Genomic DNA, 6,000 nt, shown 5'->3' with positions numbered 1-6,000 from the left:
GAATGCAACAAGATCTGTTTACCAAAGGTCTTTATGAGATAACAGAAATCAAATGCCTTTATCTTACAAAAAGAGGACATCTTGCAGAGCAGGAACTGTTGGATCCCTGTTTACTTTCTGGTAACAAACACCCCAATATATTATCCAGCATGTTAGAGTACAAGATACTCCTTATATGAAGATTCACTTCTCCCTCCTTAAATCAACACACTCAGACCTGCAGCTGGTACAGATTGATAAAGGCTCGATGGCAAAGGAAAAAGAAACTAAAAATGTAATATCAGAGAATATCGCTGTCACTATGAAGTCTCAATACCCAAGGCTTACATAAACAATTATTGGAACAGAGACAATAATGAGACCTAGAGCTGGGACTAGGACTGAGGCTTGCACGCTTTAAGCAGCCTTTAGTCACTGCTAAAAAGCTGCTCCTTACCCTGCAATTCTTTGTGTCTGGCACTACGGAGGTAGAAGCAGGGAGACTTCTCCTACCCTGGCTGACAGTCAAGTGTTTAGACTGGTTTTCTGGGATGAGATCGAATTGATCCCTTTTCATCTCGGGCATTTCCTTGCTGAACTCTTAAGCTGCTATAAAATGGGAAACACCCATGTGCAGAAGAAAATGGCTGCTTCTTTTCCATCTGTAAGTAGCCTCATCCAGTCGCAGCACGAGGGGCACTTGCTGAGATCACCCACCATTTCAGACCTTTCAGGCAGGTACTAAATGTCTGAGTCCCAATAATCAAATTTAAGTGCCTCCAAAGTTGGTGGCAACTGATGCCAGCAAGAGATGGGGAACAGCAGTTCAGCTTCCATCCACCTGAGATCTCCCTTGAATCATCCCTTCAGCTTGTTGAACAAGCTTTATCTTGTTGAACAAACTCGATCTAATGCCCTACAAACCAGCAGAATTTGAAAAAGGCGAGCAGTGGCTTGCAGGAGGATGGATCTGAAACAAGCTTATTGTTTGCTGAACACAGAAAGAAAAAGAGTAGAATGATCCATTAAGCCACAATCTCATAAAACTTCACTGAAAAGTAAAAATGTTACCATAAACTTAAGGATAACCAGATGCGTTTGACAGATGTCACAGCTTGAAAATTTATGTTGTCTTGCAACCGGGAACTCCAAACCCAAAGGTGGTGCTAAAGTTCACAACCTGTCATGAATTGCTTCACCTCCAAAACCGACAAAACATTTTGTTCTGTCATTAATTAGTTTAACGCTGCTTTTACACAAATATTGACAATGCTCCCATATTGTTTATGCAGAAGGAGATAAATTAACATTGCTATATGTTATTAACGCATACTTTTGCCTATACAATTTGGCTGACTTCCTAAACAATCCATCTCACCTAGTTTTGAATTTAGGGCAACAGTTTCATGAATGTGGCTGGGCCGGGTGGGTCACTGCTAGTTCTAAATGTACCAGTTATTCCTCCTTTTTCCAATATGACTTGTAAATGCATCAAATACCTCTGACATCCTGACAAAATAAATAAGCCCACAGGCAGACAAAAAGTCAAAGCCAAGGGCATTTCTATCAAAAAGGAGAGAGACTGTACCCATAAAGACATTTAAAAGAAAAAAAAAAGGAAACCAGAAAAATATGCTCCATGAGAGGAACAACTGTTTGACCAGCACAAACACGACTGAATTCTGCAGTTGTGTCCTCCTTCATTGCTGTGACCTGTTTTCCAAAATACTGCACAGTACTTGCCAAGCGTCCGCCAGCATCCTGAGTTCTCAGAGCAGTATTTGAAGGAAAAACTTACTTCCAACACCAAATGCCAGAAACTCAGACATTTAAGGCTGCATCCTGGGAGTCTCCCGCTCAGAGAGGCCCAAGCGCTTCCCAAAGCCATGAAGGACCAGCAACACCCGAATGCATGTCCCTGCTCTGAGGGACCAGCCGCCAGCCGTGGCTCCAGCCTGGCCCCGATGCTCTCAGTGGAGACAGCCCCAGCCCTCCTTACACCTGCACTGCCCTGCTACAGGACGTTTAGGATCAGATCAGGCAGCTTTCTCTGCCTTGCGTTTCCGTACCACTTCCCATTCCTTGTTCTTCAGAGTCATTGCAGTGTCTGGAAGTAATATTCTGTGGCTGTTGTTTCAAATAAATTGGTTATATTTCTCTGCTGAAGCAGACTCTCCCAGAAGCCCAATTTCCCTGCTGTGGCAAAGGATTGGCAAAGGTCTGATTCAGAAACAGAAAATCCCCTAAACCAGATCCCACCTCGATTCCCTGCAGGGCAGCAGCTATGGGAATTGCAAACACCATTTTATAAAAATCATACAGGCAGCATATCACACTAATGAGGTGTCAGGCAAAACTCAAGAGGCAAAATCCTCCCAGAATATCATGTTTCTTACCCACACCCAGCCCCACTGGACCCTTCGAACAGGACTCTGAGTCCCAGGTGAACTCCAAGGTGGTGCCACCCCGCTCCTTGCACCAGCCATCTGCCCAGCATCATGCTGATCTACTTCACTTTCAATGACACCTGCAACAATAAGACACCTTTGCCAAGTTCCCGTTCAAAATCTACCACAAAATGGCTCAACATAAAAAGGAAAAAAAAAAAAAGTCTTAATACGATGCATTTTTGTAAATACAATGCTGGTTGACTCCTATGAAGCTCACCCCAGACTGTACATCTTGCTGCCTTTCTCAGCAACACCCACTTCCACAGAAGAACCTATTCACACTTGACTTGGACATCAGTTCATCTTAGAAAGATTGTATTAACCCTTCTGGGTTCCTATTCCCTGGGAGAAATGCAAGCAAAGAAAACAGACTTAAGAAAATTAATTGCCATAAAAGAAATTTTAATGTAGACATCCTGATACCCAGAAGCTAACCTCATGCTGCTTGAACTGTTTTCCTCTAATGAGTGCAAATTTCAAGTTCTAGTAGTGACAGCACAGTTAGCATAACATAACGGTGCAGGTGTAATTTTGACCAAAGGACTTTGCACAGGCAGTTATCTTATTTTATTATTAATTGGTTGATTCGAAATAAAAGGATTTACAGTTAAATAAGTGGTTAACAGCACGTTATAGTTATTTGAATGGCTATATGAAAAGATTTCCCTACAGTAACATCTGGATATCATGACTTCTACCTCAAGATAGATAAAATAAGTAACCCTTTCCATTTTAGCAATAAAGCCTCTACTTTTTGATTTCTGTTTAAGCAAGTCCAGCACTTCAATGATAAAGATGAGAAAGTACAGTCTTCAGTTTATCTGATGACCAGCAACCGCGTGGTGTACGTTGTGTCTAAAGATTTTCTAATACGGGAGATGGTGTGCGATGCCAAGAAGCAAGAGTGGAGCTGTAGTATTTAGCATTTCTAGTAACTAAACAAGTTGCTGCATGGAAGAGCTAAGCCATTTGAGCCACGTCTGTGCAACGAGTCCAGATGAACCAAGCGGTTGCTGTTGCATGGTGCTCTGAGCCCACAGAGGGAGGCAGACACGTTCCCTTCTTGATGCATCGATAGCTTTGTACCCAAACCCACAGCAAGATGGTAATTCACGTAAGCAGCAGTTTTCTAGCAGGTTCAGGAGATCAGTTAATGGCAACTACTTAGAGTAGCAGAAGCAGAAACCTGATGGAGCGTGTTCCAGCAGCAGGACACCGCTGTAACACAGCCCACTTCCCCCAGATACATTGCCAACTGTCTGAAAATCTCTGTACTCTGCATAAACACCCAACAGAAAAGGAACGAACAGAAAAAATATTTGATTTTCTTCTCCAGCATGTTATGCAGTATTTCTAAGCTACTAAAGTTAATTCTTTACCAAATTTAGTAAATTTGACTCCCATACTTTAGCTCTGACTCATCTTCTCTCTAATCAATTCCTAATTATCATCCAGTTCCTCAGAGAGTTTATGGGGACAGACACTGCAGTACCATGACTACTAAACAAAACCATGAAAAATTGGAAGAAAACTTTCCAGAAAATGCAGATAAGATTAAATTGATAAGCTGCTCTGGTAGCTTTCTTGCTCACTTTCTCTGTCCAATTGGTCAAATTACATATGCACTGGTTTTAGCAGTAGTTTTGTGCAATAAGTAACACTTAGTAAATCAAGTTATTGCATATTCACAGAGTAACAGTACAAAGAGGCTAAACTGGCTGGGGCCCAGTGGCTCCAGACCTGAATTCCCAGGATCTTGCACAAGAGAATGAATTTTGGGGGTTGAAGGGAACAAAAATAGATGGAGTGTGTGTCAGACATCTGTACAGCACAGCTGGACACACAGTGCAGGGTGTAGAGATTTACCACGTACTTGCGCTGAGAATGTAAAATCAGCAAAGGTTTCTGCTACCCATTTCTGTACAATCAAGAATGGCACCGGCCTTCTGTGTGATGTTACCAAGCCCTTCATCGCCAGATAAAGTTATCAGATGCTGGTCAAATTCTGGGGTCCAGATGGGAGGTTGCAGAGCTGAGGTTTTCATCTTAAAGCTGAGGGTACAGCAAGATGAGGCAGCCCTTCAGGCACCACTTCTCTGTCTGGCCCCTTCCTGTCTCCTAGGGACGTTTCTGCCTCTCAGTGTGAAGAAAGGCTCACAACAGCTCAGTGACATTAAACTTCAAAGTCTCACTGAACGTCAGCCCAGGATGTAATCTGGGTTTTCTTTCGCTGCCAGACATCAGCAGTACTAACAGGGAGGGAGTCAGAGCAAAGTGTGGGTGGGAAACAGAGTAAAGGACGTCCAGTCACATCCTTATTTTCTGGGTGTAAGAGGAAACAGTGGAAAATAATATGGGAATTTAGGAACAGCAGGAATAATTTCAAATCTAATTCAATCAAGGAGACCCCTGGAACCTCAAATGAACATTTCTTTATTCTCATTCTAAGGATGAAAAGGACTCCTGGCAGTGACCTACCACTGCATGCAAATAAATAGTGGCACTCGCCATTCACTACTCTGGATTGGTGACAACTAACCTGTTGATCACCGCTGTTTCTCCTGGGTATCTGCAACTGCAGTTTTAATCACCTCCACAGTTATTTTTCTGATAGACAATAAGAACATACATATAATCTAATGCCCTACTAGATGTCTCTCTCACTCTTAATTTGGAAAGATGTAAGTTTTAAAAGCATCCTCAGCATCTTTAACATAAATACAAAGTAGTTAGAGGGAGGGGGGGGAAAGAGAAAAAAAAACAAGTAAAAAAAAAAAAGTCCTCTGATATTGCAACCACAGGACCTTACTGCCTGGCATATAAGCCACAGAAACCAGACAGTTGTTACTGATGATCATTTCTTTTACAGCTCGAGAGATTTCCCCCATGGAAATTGTGTATTAGCTTTTCAAAACTACCTCCGAGTGTAGCCACACGTAGCCATCTACTCGGCATCACATACGCAGCAACTCCAGTTTCCATTTCAGACACTCCAAAATACTGAAAATCAAGCCAGAATGTCCAATTTCCCTGATTTAGCGTCCAACACATGCTAAAATTTCCAGGAAACTGATATTTATACAAACTGTGCCAAAGCTCTTCTGTACAAAGTATTTTCAATTGCATTTTGGAAAGAACGGAGTGTTGAAGCAAAGAATAAAAACCACTCCAAATCTATAACCCCATAATACATCGAAAATACATGATAATTAATTGTATTAAAGACAAACTTTGCTTCTGTGTCTCTGCTTATCAGCAATCTTATTTTAAATAATTAAAAAACACTGAGACAACTTTGATTGTAGGAAATCATCTGGGTAGCTGCAAACATGGTTGGATACCAGAAGAGTAATTTCTAAATATTTTTCAGGATATGCACATGGTTAAGGATATCTGATGCAAAGAAATGAATTATAATTTTTTTAAAAAAGATAAGTCAGAAAAACACTTTCAAATATATGATGGAAAACAACTGGCTGCAAGAAGAGACCATCTTGCATCCCACTAGATGGAGCTACGGGCTAGAAATCTGGTCAAATATTTCACTAATCCCAGTGGCGCAGGAAAACCA

This window comes from Athene cunicularia (genome assembly GCF_003259725.1).
Source record: "Athene cunicularia isolate RWA chromosome 6 unlocalized genomic scaffold, athCun1 chr6_part1, whole genome shotgun sequence".
NCBI lineage: Eukaryota > Metazoa > Chordata > Aves > Strigiformes > Strigidae > Athene > Athene cunicularia.
The sequence above is the reverse complement of the archived record's forward strand: the minus strand, read 5'-3'. Positions refer to the sequence as shown.